This window comes from Monodelphis domestica, chromosome X (assembly GCF_027887165.1).
Source record: "Monodelphis domestica isolate mMonDom1 chromosome X, mMonDom1.pri, whole genome shotgun sequence".
NCBI lineage: Eukaryota > Metazoa > Chordata > Mammalia > Didelphimorphia > Didelphidae > Monodelphis > Monodelphis domestica.
Window position 1 is genome coordinate 32,314,990 of NC_077235.1, and position 15,456 is coordinate 32,330,445.

The window sequence follows — 15,456 nt, forward strand, 5'->3', positions numbered from 1 at the left end:
AAAAGGGGTGGCATTCCCCTCCCCTAGAAGCTAAGCAAGCACTCCACTGGAGAAATCTCAAGGCAAAGATGTCAGCTCCTGAAATACAAGGCTCTTATGGCCCTTCAGCAAAGAACAAGCCTCCAGGACACTTCTCTGGACTCTGGTCAAGCTTTTTATAAACAATCAAGTAGCCCTCAATTCAAAGGGCACAGATATGGAGCTAGAAGGAACTCTTCACTTTACAGAGGAGGAAACTGAGGCACAGAGACATCAAGTGACTTGCCAAAGGTCAAAAGGGCCTAAGTGGCAGGATCTGAACCCAAGCCCTTTTTTCTGAAGCTGCGGCTCTTTCTGCCATATCTGCTACCTCTCTGTTAGGATTTCATGCTAATGGTTTCTTCTCCTCAGCAGCTAACTCATCAAATTGCTGCTTGCCACTGTTTTGCCTTATACTCCCCAAATGTTGAGATGTCCTTTTCCTAGAATGGAGTTCATGGAAGAATCGCTCTTCTCAAATTCAATTACCACTAAACTTGGGAAATCACATTCCCTTTTTCTGTGCAAGGATGAAGGTCCCATTTTCAAGCTATATAAGAAATCACTTAAAATGTGTTAGCTTAAAAATGGCTTTTCTAGCCAGTATAGAGAGTGGTTTGGAACAATGGCTAAAAGGTCATTAAACGGTACATACCATTGGACCCATCTATACCACTACTGAGTCTGCACCCTAAGGAGATAAGACAAGAGTAAACAAAGTCCTATGTGTAGGAATGTAGGGCAGCTTTTTTCATGGCAAAGTCCTGGAAACTCAATGGGCTCCCATGTACTGGGAAATGGCTGAACCAATGAGGCTCTATAAAAGTAATGGGATGCTATTGTTTACACAGAGCCTGGCACCTGGTAGGTCCTTAACACAAATGCTTATTGACCTACTGCTGTGCTACAAGCAATGACTGAAGAAATGGTTTCAAAGAAACCTGGGAAGGCTTCTATGAAATGATGCACAGTAAATGAGCAGAATAAGAAGAACAATTTAGATAACATCGGCATTTCTGAAAGCTTAAGGGCTCTGATTAATACAATAACCAATCATGATTTCAGAGGACTCCTGATGAAGCCTGACGCTCACCTCCCAACAGAAAGGTGAGGAAAAAATTGGTAGCACACTAGACACACATTTCTGGATAATGGCTACCATGTGAATTTATTTTGTCTGTACATATCTCTTACAAGGAATTTGTTTTCTTTCTTTTCTAAAAATAGAAATGTGGGGACTTCCCGGTAAGCATGGTGGCAGTCTAGACACAGGACGCTTCCTCTCCCCAGCACACACTGATATAGACTACCTCAAAAGACCAGAAAAACCATTCTCATACGAATGGGGGGGACTCTATAGTAGGGTACAGCATTGAAGGTATGTAGGAATTGGGCATTTCCACACCTTAGGAGGGAAAAAGCTCCCATCCAAATGTGAGCCAATCTACTCTCCCTCACCCCATCTACAGAACCAGAGTCAGAGCCAGCAAGCACCAGAATCAGCGAGGGGAACCTCTAGAGCAAGCAAGGGGCACTCCTAGGTATTTGGGAGTGGACTAAGACCACCAAAGGCCTACCCCTGAGAGCCACTACACCTGAAAACCCAGGGGGTGGGGAGTGCAGAGGATGGGCACTCCCAAGAAGGTAACACAGAGAAGAGCCCCAAACAGCAGAAGCTGCAAACAGCAGAGGCTGTGGAGATTTGAGAGCTTGCCTCAGGCAAAATCTTTGCTGCTTAACTCCATACACAGAGAAGCTGCCCAGCTCACTCAGATTTCTGACTAAAAAGGGAAGGTAAAACCTCACCGAGATAGCAAATAGCTCACAGGACCAACAAACATTCTCTAACAACAACAACAAAAAAGGCAGTGACCCTCAAAAACTTTTACAGAGGAAAAAGCCAGGCTACAGAGGAAATACAGGAGGAAATTCAAACAGACAAAACCTTCTAAAAAATGGAAATTGTCCACAAGCTCTGGAAGAATTTAAATTGGAGCTCTTCAAAAAGATGGAAGCCTTCTGTCAAGAGAAGTGGAAAATGGTTCAGAGAGAAAGTAAAAAAATTATAGCAGAAAATGAAAGAATTAAAGCAGAAAACCAGGCCATATGGACAAGAATTGAGCAACTGGAAACCAATGATCTGGCAGAACAGCAAGAATTAATGAAGCAAACTAAAAACACTGACAAAATAGAAGAAAACATAAAATATCTTACTGACAAGGAGACCGATCGGGAAAACAGAGGAAGGAGAGAATTAGAACCATTGACCTACTTGAAAAGCCAGAAATGAACAGAAATCTTGATATCACATTACAAGAAATCATCCAAGAAAAATGCCCTGATCTTTATGAACAAGGAGGCAAAATAGACATTGAAAAAGTTCACAGAACACACTCTATAGTAAATCCCCCAAAGACAACTCCCAGGAATGTAATTGCTAAATTCAAGAGCTTTCAAGCTAAGGAGAAAATTCTACAAGAAGCCAAAAAAAGAGACAATTCAGATACCAAGGAGCACCAATCAGGATCACACAAGACCTGGAGCTTCCACACTAAAGGACCACAAGGCCTGGAATATGATATTCAGAAAGGCAAGAGAACTGGATCTTCAACCAAGAATCACCTATCCATCAATACTGACTATATACTTCCAGGGGAAAGTATGGGCATTCAACAAAATAGAAGATTTCCAAGTATTTGTAAAGAAAAGACCAGAACTAAGTGGAAAGTTTGATATCCAAACACAAAGATCAAGAGGAACATGAAAAGGTAAATAAGAAAGAGAGGGAAAAGGGGAGAAATGTTTTTTTTTTTATTCAGACTCTCTTCTTTAACAGCTACAATTAGATCAAATTAGATATATATTAATATATGGGAAAATGTTATTTGTGACTCTCAAAAATTGTATTCACTATTATAGTACTTGGAAGAATCACTCATAGGAAAAGATTGAGGCATTAAGGGCTATAAAATGATATGCAAAAAAAGAAAAAGGGTGGGGAGGATCAAAGATTGTACCAAGAGATGCTTGAAGAAATAAAATAAATAGGATGATCTTTTTCACACAAAGATACACACAGGAATGGGAGGGGAAGAATACTCTTATAAGAAGGAGAGGAAGAGAGTGCTAATAGGTAATGCTTAAACCTTACTCTCAGTGAAATCAATTCTGAGAGGGAAGAGCATCTAGATCCATTGGGATCTTGAATTCTATCTTATCCTACAGGGTAAGTGAGAAGGGAAAACTAAAGGGGGGAGGGGGGAGGGAGTACAAAAAGGGAGGGAAGGAGAGGGGGGAGGGAACTTAACAGACCCTAAAAATAAACAAGAAGGAAACAAAAAGGGAGGGACCAGAAAGGGAAACATATCACGGGAGGGGATTCAGGGGATTGATTAAAAGTAAACCACTGGTTTAAAAGGCTATAGCAAAAGAAGAAAGGACAGAACTACGAGAGGATATCAAAATGCTAGGGAATTCACAAGTGACAATCATAACTTTCAATGTGAATGAGATGAACTCACCCATAAAACATAGGCAAATAGGAGAATGGATTAGAATCCAAAATCCTACCATATATTGTCTACAAGGAACACACATGAGGCGGGTAGATATTCACAAGGTCAGAATTAAAGGTTGGAGCAAGACCTATTGAGCCTCAACTGAGAGAAAGAAGACAGGAGTTGCAATCATGATATCTGACAAAGCCAAAGTAAAAATAGACCTGATTAAAAGGGATAGGGAAGGTAAATACATGCTGCTAAAAGGGAGTATAGACAATTAGGAAATATCACTAAACATGTATGCACCAAATGGTATACCACCCAAATTTCTAATGGAGAAACTAGTAGAATTGAAGGAGGAAATAGATAGTAAAACTATACGAGTGGGAGATCTGAACCAATCACTATCAAATTTAGACAAATCAAATAAATAAAGAAGAAAGAGGTGAAAGTTGTAAATGAAATCTTAGAAAAATTAGAGTTAATAGACATATGGAGAAAAATAAATAGGGACAAAAAGGAACACATCTTTTCAGCATCACATGGTACATTCACAAAGAATGACCATATACTAGGTCATAAAACATGGCATACAAATGCAGAAAAGCAGAAATGATAAATGCAACCTTTCCAGATCATAAGGCAATAAAAATAATGATCAGTAAGGGTACATAGAGAGCCAAATCAAAAATTAATTGGAAATTAAACAATATCACAGCAAGTGATCAGGAGGGTTATTCACTATGATCAGGTGGGATTTAGAACAGGAATGCAAGGATGGTTCAATATCAGGAAAACCATCCACATAATTGACCATATCAAAAGCAAACCAACAAAAATCACATGATTATCTCAATAGACACAAAAAAAACCTTTGACAAAATACAACACTCATTCCCATCGAAAACACTAGAAAGAATAGGAATAAAAGGATCTTTCATAAAAATAATAAACAGTATCTAAAACCATCAGCCAACATCATCTGCAATGGGGATAAACTAGATGCATTCCCAATAAGATCAGGAGTGAAACAAGGATGCCCATTATCACCTTTATTATTTAATATTTTACTAGAAACACTAGCAGTAGCAATTAGAGAAGAAAAAGAAATTGAAGGTATTATAATTGGCAATGAAGAGACAAAGCTATCGCTCTTTGCAGGTGATATGATGGTCTACTTAAAGAATCCTAGAGAATCAACTAAAAAGCTAGTGGAAATAATCAACAACTTTAGCAAAGTTGCAAGATACAAAATAAACCCACATAAGTCATCAGCATTATATATATATATATATATATATATATATATATATATATATATATATATATATATATATATATCCAACCCATTTCAACAGCAAGAATTAGAAAGAGAAATTCCATTTAAAGTCACCCAAGACAATATAAAATACTTGGGAGTCTATATGCCGAGACAAACACAGGAACTATATAAACACAACTACAAAACACTCTCCACACAACTAAAACTAGATCTGAGGAATTGGGAAAACTTTAACTGTTCACGGGTAGGACAAGCGAACAATAAAAATGACCATCCTACCCAAGCTTATCTATTTATTTAGTGCCATACCCATCTGACTTCCAAAAATCTTTTTTACTGAATTAGAAAAAACCATAACTAAGTTCATTTGGAAGAAAAAAGGATCAAGGATATCCAGGGAAATAATGAAAAAAAATACAAAGGAAGGTGGCCTTGCAGTTCCACATCTCAAACTATACTATAAAGCAGTGGTCATCAAAACAATTTGGTACTGGCTAAGAGACAGAAAGGAGGATCAGTGGAATAGACTTGGGGTAAGTGACCTCAGCAAGACAGTCTATGACAAGCCCAAAGATCCCAGCTTCTGGGAGAAATTTTCACTATTTGGTAAAAAGTGCTGGGAAAATTGGAAGACAGTGTGGGAGAGATTAGGCTTAGATCAACATCTCACACCCTACACCAAGATAAACTCAGAAGGGGTGAATGACCTGAACATTAAGAAGGGAACTATAAGTAAATTATGTGAACACAGGATAGCATACATGTCAGACCTTTGAGAAGGGAAAGATTTTAAAACCAAGCAAGAAAGAGTCACAAAATATAAAATAAATAATTTTGACTACATCAAATTAAAAAGGTTTTGTACAAATAAAACCAATGTAACCAAAAGCAGAAAGAAAATAACAAACTGGGAAACAATCATCATAACAAAAACCTCTGACAAAGGTTTAATTACTCAAATTTATAAAGAGCTAAATCAATTGTACAAAAAAATCAAGCCATTCTCCAATTGTAAAATGGGCAAGGGACCTGAATAAGCAATTCTCAAAGAAATCAAAACTATTAATAGGCACATGAGAAAAAGTGTTCTAAATCTCTTATAAAATCAGAGAGATGCAAATCAAAACAACTCTGAGGTATCACCTCACACCTAGCAGATTGGCTAATATGACAGCAAAGGAAAGTAATGAATGCTGGAGGGGATGTGGCAAAGTAGGGACATTAATTCATTGCTGGTGGAGTTGTGAACTGATCCAACCATTCTGGAGGGCAATTTGGAACTATGCACAAAGGGCGACAAAAGAATGTCTACCCTTTGATCCAGCCATAGCACTGCTGGGTTTGTACCCCAAAAGATGAGGAAAAAGACATGTACAAGAATATTCATAGCTGTGGTGGCAAAAAATTGGAAAATGAGGGGATGCCCTTCAATTGGGGAATGGCTGAAAGAATTGTGGTATATGTTGGTGATGGAATACTATTGTGCTCAAAGGAATAATGAACTGGAGGAATTCCATATGAACTGGAACAACCTCCAGGAATTGATGCAGAGCAAAAGGGGCAGAACCAGGAGATCATTGTACACAGAAGCTGATACCCTGTGGTATAATCGAATGTAATGGACTTCTCCATTAGTGGCAATGCAGTGATCCTGAACAACCCCAAGGGATCTATGAGAAAGAACACTATCCACATCCAGAGAAAAAAACTGGGAGTAGAAACACAGAAGAAAAACAACTGCTTGATTACGTGGGTCGAGGGGATACGATTGGGGATGTAGACTCTAAATGAACATCCTAGTGAAAATACCAACAATATGGAAATGGATTCTAATCAAGGACACATGTAATACCCAGTGGAATTGCACATTGGCTACGGGAGGGAGGGAGAGAGTTGAAGGAGGAATAGAAAATGATTTTTGTAACCAAGGAATAATGTTTGAAATTGACCAAATAAAAAAATAATGTTAAAAAATAGAAATGTGGGTAAGGAGGTGAGAGGGAAGAAAAACAGACCCATTAGTTCATTTAAATAATTTTTAATAACATGAAATCATAATTGTAATTCTCCAATAGTTTAATTTAATTTGTAGGATTTTTATTTTAAAAATTTCCACAGGAAAAATTACTTTGTAAACTTTATTATTAAAGACATATCCCTAACCTTTTGAGACAAATGAATGAGAGCAGCTGCTCCTGTAAGAGCCAGACCACTGAGATAAGAGCCTTTATGCCAGTGTCAAACTACTGGATAACACGATGTATAGAAATGGTGGCTTTGAGTTAGGAAGGCTCAAGTTTAGATCATGGCTCAGAAAATTACTAGCTGTGTGAAACTCTTTTGCCAGTCTTTTAATCTCTATGCCTCAGTTTCCAAATCTGTAAAATGAGCCTCTCAAGGCTCTAGATAATTGTGAAGTGTTTTACAAACATCCAAGCACTATCTAAACGTTGCTAGTACTATTAGTTGCCATCATAAACAAATGAAACCAAGGACAGGTTAAGGGGAAGGCTAGGAGGCAGAAAATGGAGCACAATGGCATGCTTACCCACTGAGAGGACATTCTCGTAAGTCTCCAGCATCACCTGCCTGTACAGTCTCTTCTGAGTGGAGTCCATTAGTTCCCATTCCTCCTTCCAGAGGTATATTGCCACATCCTCAAACTTCACAGGACCCTGAAACAAAAGGTTGTCTACTTAATGAGTGTTGCAGGATGACAGGAAGAGTTGATTTGCACCACAGACTGGAGAAGTGCTACAAGCTCAGTAGTGACTATGAAGGTTCAGAATGCAATAGAACTGAGAGTAGAGAATTTGGGAAACCTGTTTAGGTGGCCTCTCAGTCAGGTCTCATAACTCAGATACAGAGTATTGTCAGATTTATAGGAATATGAGTCATTCCCCACTGAGAAATGGTCACAAAGTGAGGATAACGCAGGATCTGGCTGCATCCATACTGAAGGACCGAAAGGCATGGAATATGATATTCTGGAAAGCAAGGGAACTAGATCTATAACAAAGAATCAACTACCCAGCAAAACTGACTATATTCTTACAAGGGAAAGTATGGGCATTCAACAAAATAGAAGAATTCCAAGAATTTGTCAAGAAAAGACCAGACCTGAACAGAAAATTTGATGCCCAAGCACAGAACACAAGAGAATCATCAAAAGGTAATTTAAAAAAGAGGGGAAAAGAAAATCAAAACCAAAAAAAAATTTTTTAAGAGACTCAATAAGTTAAAATGATATGTATCCCTATAAGAAAAGAGGTCATTGGTAACTCTTAAAAAATGTTATCACCTGGGCAGCTAGAATTATATTCAGAGGGAACAGTGACAAACTGTATAGGATGAAACAACAAGACATAAAGAGGTATTTAGATATATGCATGCATAAATACATATAAATGTGTATGTGTATATATATATATATATATATATATACATGACTAAAGCTAAAAAAGAAAAGAGGTTAATACTAAAAGAAATGGGAAAAGAAACAAATGGGGGTAAATTTATATGTCACAAAGAAGCTCATTGTGGGAGGAGGGAGAACATCGATACACTGGAAGGGTAAAGACGTTGGAGATAGGAAATACTCAACTCTCATGTGCTTTGAAACTGACCCAAAGAGGGAAGAACAATCCAATCTATAACAATCCGAGATTTCAGTTGTTATATAAAGATTTACCTGTGGGTGATAACTAGAGAAGGAGAATGGAGTCTGAGGGAAAAGGGTGAATAATAATGACTCAAAGACAAGTTAAAAGATATGGGGAGAGGCACTTTTCTCCTTAATGTCTTCCTTGGATAATTAATTAAAGGAAAACATGAGAAATAAGAAAACACGTGGGAGTAAGAACTCGTTGATAGGAAGAATGGGGGCAACAGTGTCTTGAGGAAAGATAAGGATCAGCAGGAAAAGGTTAAGATAGAGAGACTCTGAAGATCCAGGGAAGTAAGAGGGAGATCAGTGCTCTTTTCCCAGTATTTATTGGCAGTTCCAGGAATGTGGATTGGAAAGTGATCAATGAATACGTAACATGACATAGGTTTTAACATTGGTTGAACTGACAATGATGAGATCAAAGAGGTGGAGATTAACCTGACATGAGCCTTTCAAAGTAATGTGGATTGATAAGGTGAGAGCTAGGCCTTTGTGGCAGCTCAGGAATTCTGTTGCCCTTTGGACTGTAACTTCTTATACAAAGATCATTAACTGATCTAACCAAGTATATGATAAATGAATATGTATAATACAATATCAATAATACATCAACCATAGTTCCCAGATGCCAACATGCCTGGTATGCTACACAATCCATTGGGGCAGAGAATAGATTTGCGCCCTATAGCGGAGTAGAAGGGTAAAAAACGGACTGGTGGAGAGGGAAGCAGTACAAGGGAGGGAGAGGGTTGGGGGCAATTTTAAAAAGACTACAGGGGAAAATAAGGATGAGAATAAGAAGGGAGGGGGTAGAAAGGGAAGTAAAATAAGGGTGGGAACTAGGGGGACTGATTATAAACAAACATTGGTGTAGAAGGAAATAGTGAAAGAAGAAAAGGCAGGACCAGGAGTAGAAATCTAAATGCTGGGAAATACATAGCTGGTAATCACAACTCTGAATGTGAATGGAATGAACCCACCCATAAAACGCAAGTGAATAGCAGAGTGGATTAGAATCCAAAACCCTACCATATGCTGTCTGCAAGAAACACACATGAGGAAGGTAGATATGCATAGGGTGAAAGTAAGAGGATGGAGCCACATCCATTGGGCTTCAACTGATAAAAAGAAGGCAAGAGTCGCAATCATGATATTAGACAAAGCCAAAGTAAAAATAAATCTAGTTAAAAGAGATAGGGAAGGTAATTACATCCTGATAAAAGGCAGTGTAGACAATGAGGAAATATCTGTACTCAATATGTATGCACCAAATGGCATAGCATCCAAATTTGTAAAGGAGAAACTAGAGGAGCTCAAGGATGAAATAGATAGAAAAACTATATTAGTGGGAAATATGAACCTTCCTCTATCCGAAATAGATAAATCAAACCAAAAAATAAATAAGAGGTGAGAGAAGCAAATGAAATCTTAGAAAAATTAGAGTTAGTAGACATGTGGAGAAAAAAAAATAGGGACAAAAAAGAATACACCTTCTTTCAATTCACAAAAAATTGACCATATATTAGGGCACAAAAACATTGCAAAAGGGCAGAAATAATAAATGCAACCTTCTCAGACCACAATGCAATGAAAATAATAATTAGTAAGGGTACATGGAGAGATAAATCAAAGATTAATTGGAAATTAAACAATAGGATTCTCCAAAACTGGCTAGTTAAAGAACAAATCGTAGAAACAATCAATAACTTCATTGAAGAAAATGATAATGGTGAGACATCCTTTCAAAACCTATAGGATGCAGCCAAAGCAGTACTCAGGAAGAAATTTATATCTTTGAATTCATATATAAAAAAATTAAGAAGGGCAGAAGTCAATGAATTAGGCATGCAAAGTAAAAAACTAGAAAGTGAACAAATTAAAAATCCTCAGATGAAGACTAAATTAGAGATCCTAAAAATCAAAGGAGAAATCAATAAAATTGAAAGTCAAAGAACTATTGATTTAATAAATAAGACTAGAAGCTGGTACTTTGAAAAAACAAATAAAATAGACATAGTCAGTCTAATTTAAAAAAGGAAAGAAAAAAACAAATTGACAGTATCCAAGATGAAAAGGGCGACCTCACCTCTAATGAAGAGGAAATTAAGGCAATCATTAAAAACTACTATGCCCAATTATATGGCAACAAATATGGCAATCTAGGTGATATGGATGAATACTTACAAAAATATAAATTGCCTAGACTAAAAGAAGAAGAAATAATTTACCTAAACAACCCCATATCAGAAAAAGAAATTGAACAAGCCATCAAAGAACTCCCTAAGAAAAAATCCCCTGGTCCAGATGGATTCACAAATGAATTCTATCAAACATTCAAAGAACAACCAATCCCAATATTATACAAACTATTTGACAGAATAAGCCAAGAACAGGTTCTACCAAATTCTTTTTACGACTCAAAAATGGTACTGATCCCAAAGCCAGGCAGGTAAAACAGAGAAAGAAAACTATAGGCCAATCTCCCTAATGAATATAGATGCAAAAATCTTAAATAGGATACTAGCAAAAAGACTCCAGTAAGTCATCACAAGGTTTATCCACTATGATCAGGTAGGATTCATACCAGGAATGCAAGGATGGTTCAATATTAGGAAAACCATCCACATAATTGACCACATCAACAAGCAAACCAACAAGAATCACATGATTATCTCAATAGACGCAGAAAAAGCCTTTGATAAAATACAACACCCATTCCTATTAAAAACACTAGAAAGCATAGGAATAGAAGGGCCTTTCCTAAAAATAATAAACAGTATATATCTAAAACCATCAGCTAATATCATCTGCAATGGGGATAAACTAGATGCATTCCCAATAAGATCAGGAGTCAAACAAGGATGCCCATTATCAACTTTATCATTTAATATTGTACTAGAAACACTAGCAGTAGCAATTAGAGAAGAAAAAGAAATCGAAGGTATTAAAATTGGCAATGAGGAGACCAAGCTATCACTCTTTGCAGATGATATGATGATTTACTTAAAGAATCCTAGAGAATCAACCAAAAAGCTAGTCGAAATAATCAACAACTTTAGCAAAGTTGCAGGATACAAAATAAACCCGCATAAGTCATCAGCATTTCTATATAACTCCAACCTAGTTCAGCAGCAAGAATTAGAAAGAGAAATTCCATTTAAAATCACCCTAGACAATATTAAATACTTATGAATCTATATGCCGAGACAAACACAGGAACTATATGAACACAACTACAAAACACTCTCCACACAATTAAAACTAAATCTAAACAATTGGAAAAACATTGATTGCTCATGGGTGGAATGAGCTAACATAATAAAAATGACCATCCTACCCAAGCTTATCTATCTATTTAGTGCCATACCCATTGAATTTCCAAAAAACTTTTTTACTGAATTAGAGAAAACCATAACAAAGTTCATTTGGAAGAACAAAGGATCAAGGATCCCAGGAAAATAATGAAAAAAAAATACAAAGGAAGGTGGCCTTGCAGATCCAGATCTCAAACTATATTACAAAGCAGCAGTTATCAAAACAATTTGGTACTGGCTAAGAGACAGAAAGGAAGATCAGTGGAATAGACTGGGGGCAAGCAACCTCAGCAAGACAGTCTATGACAAGCCCAAAGACCCCAGCTTTGGGGACAAAATCCACTATTTGACAAAAACTGCTGGGAAAACTGGAAGACAGTGTGGGAGAGATTAGGTTTGGATCAACACCTCACACCCTACACCAAGATAAACTCAGAATGGGTGAATGACTTGAATATAAAGAAGGAAACTATAAGTAAATTAGGTGAACACAGAATAGTATACATGTCAGACCTTTGGGAGGGGAAAGATTTTAAAACCAAGCAAGACATAGAAAGAGTCACAAAACGTAAAATAAATAATTTTGACTACATCAAATTAAAAAGCTATTGTACAAACAAAACCAATGTAACCAAAAGCAGAAGGAAAATAACAAACTGGGAAACAATCGTCATAACAAAAACCTCTGACAAAGGTCTAATTACTCAAATTCATAAAGAGCTAAACCAACTGTACAAAAACATCAAGCCATTCTCCAATTGTAAAATGGGCAAGGGACATGGATAGGCAGTTTTCAGATAAAGAAATCAAAACTCTCAATAAGTACATGAAAAAGTGTTCTACATCTCTTATAAAATCAGAGAGATTCAAATTAAAACAACTCTGAGGTATCACCTCACACCTAGCAGATTGGCTAACATGACAGCAAAGGAAAGTAATGAATGCTGGAGGGGATGTGGCAAAGTGAGGACACTAATTCATTGCTGGTGGAGTTGTGAATTGATCCAACCATTCTGGAGGGCAATTTGGAACTATGCCCAAAGGGCAATAAAAGGCTGTCTGCCCTTTGATCCAGCCATAGCACTGCTGGGTTTGTACCCCAAAGAGATAATAAGGAAAATACGTGTACAAGAATATTCATAGCTGTGCTCTGTGGTGGCAAAAAATTGGAAAATGAGGGGATGCCCTTCCATTGGGGAATGGCTGAAAAAATTGTGGTATCTGTTGGTGATGGAATACTATTGTGCTCAAAGGAATAATTAAGTGGAGGAATTCCATGCAGACTGGAACAACCTCCAGGAAGTGATGCAGAGTTAAAGAGCAGAGCCAGGAGAACATTGTACATAGAGACTGATACATTGTGGTACAATTGAACATAATGGACTTCTCCGTTAGTGGCAATGCAATGTCCCTGAACAATCTGCAGAGATCTTCGAGAAAGAAAACTATCCATAAGCAGAGGACAAACAATGGGAGTAAAAACACCAAGGAAAGGCAACTGCTTGACTACAGGGGTTGAGGGGACATGATAGAGAGATGCTAAATGAGCACCCTAATGCAAATACCAACAAGGAAATGGGTTCGGAGCAAGGACACATGTGATACTCAGTGGAATCGCCCATCCGCTAGGGGAGGGGGTGAGGAAAAGAAAATTATCTTTGTCTCCAATGAATAATATTTGGAAATGACCAAATAAAATAATGTTCAAAAGCCAAAAATAAAATGGGAAAAGACAGATTTTAAACTAAGGCATTTTTCATATTATTAGGTAAACGCTTGGGAGAAAGCAAACAGACTGGAGGGAAGAAGCCAGGATTCCAGGACACAGAGCAGTAATTCTTAGGGAAAGGGATGTGACCACATTTAATCAACAGAGATGAGGATCTTCCTCAGGAAGGACAAAGTCAACTCTAACTCACCTGAGACCTGACCCTCAGGTCTGCAGCTGCCATCAGTTCTTCTTCCTTGTTTCCTCTGAGAGAGGAGGAGAGAAGCAACCTTAGCAAGAGAGGCCAAGAGAAGAATAAGCCATGAGAGAGTTCATCCTCCAGCTTCCCCAGCTGGATCTCCCCTTTCTCAGCCACAGACGATTCAGGAGGAACCTGCCCACAGCTCCTCCCCACAAGCCAATTAGGTACAGAGGTGAGAAGGTGGAAATTGAGGGACTTTGGGGTTAATCAAGCTTGACTGGGTCAATTCTCCCCATGTGTTTTGAGCCTAGCATATCCCCTTCTCACCCCTAAACACCCATTTTATTTAGGGTCACCAAGCTTGGTGTTGCCAGTAGCATCTCTTCCCAAATTTCTTCAACAAAAATGGACATCCCTAAAATGACTGAGACAGCAGAGCTCCAGGGGTTCTACATCAATTTTCTTTGTTATTCTTTGTTATTATTTTTTTTGCTTGAAAATTTCTCTTAATTGCACATGGGCAGAGGGGAATGTGGAAATGAGTTCTGTTTTTACTCTACTCTAACCTGTGGCTCCAAAAAAGGATTTCCTTTGCATCAGCTATGCCCCCAACATGTCTCTTTTGTTCTAAGGCAGAAACTCAGAAGCCTGGGTTGTTCTTATGCTCCAGAATACACAGACATCAATCAGGAAAGCTCTATGTTCTATAGACAGAATAAGTAATAGCTGTTCTAAATTTGAAATTTTAGCATTCAAATCAGAAGAGTTAATATCTAGAATAAGATGTATCTCATTACTGGTATCATTAAAAACATTAACTGCCATTGATAGACAATATTTTCCCCATTCACCATTCCAAAAACTGTAAAGGCAAACACTAAAATGTAATGTCATGATGGCTCCTGATGGAGATTTTGATACCCAGATCATAAGTCCTGGAGTCTCAGCTTTGGAGGGATCAATAGTCAGAATGATTTCAGTCATTAGTGGCTACCATTGAAATCGCAAACATTTATGGTCATTACAGAGAAACCTGCATCTGAGAAGTACAGTAGAAAGACAACATGGACAAAACCCAGAACAAACCAGAACTTCAGTTCTCAAACTTCTATGAGAAACTTTTTCCTACAAATCTTATAACCAATATCACAGAAACCCTCAAGTTATAGCTTTTCATGCTAAGAGGAACTTTCCTCCATTTTAATTGCTCCCAAGCAGCTCCCCAGACTTTGCTTAAACACATTGGGGTTTACCAACCTCAGCTCCAACACTCCAGCTCAGCTTCCATTCAAAGCTTCAACCAACCATCCAAAAGGATTCTTTCCAGCTGCTGTTTGCATCTCTCCTCTCTACGACATCATTTACTCTCCTACTTCCCATAGGCCTAAGGGTAGGGAGAGACCCACAGATGCCTTGCTTCACTCACGTATGACCAAAGACACATCCATCAAACCAAACACATACACACATATGAGTGTGGAGGTTGCAACTCCAGGCTGAACTGAACTCCAATTAGGTGAAAACTTTTTGGCAATTTTCTCAACACTTCCAGACTAAATACCTCCTGGTTCACCTGGACCACAATTCGAGGCCATGTCCAGCAGCAAGTCCTCTTCACAGGACTTGCTGGAGCAGGCACAGCTCTGTGATGGTGTGTCGTGCAAGGAATTCCTTAGTGGTTCAGTCTCCCAAACCCAAGAGTTTGTCATCCAATTTCACTCAACTAGCCACCCTGCCAAGTTGAGTCTGGATTGGAACTCAATGG

At 38.0% G+C, this 15,456-nt stretch overlaps 1 pseudogene; it reads right to left on the minus strand.

Moving 5' to 3' along the window:
• LOC103099881 (zinc finger protein 850-like) overlaps nt 1-15,456 on the minus strand; it is a 52,942-nt pseudogene that overhangs the window by 10,822 nt on the left and 26,664 nt on the right.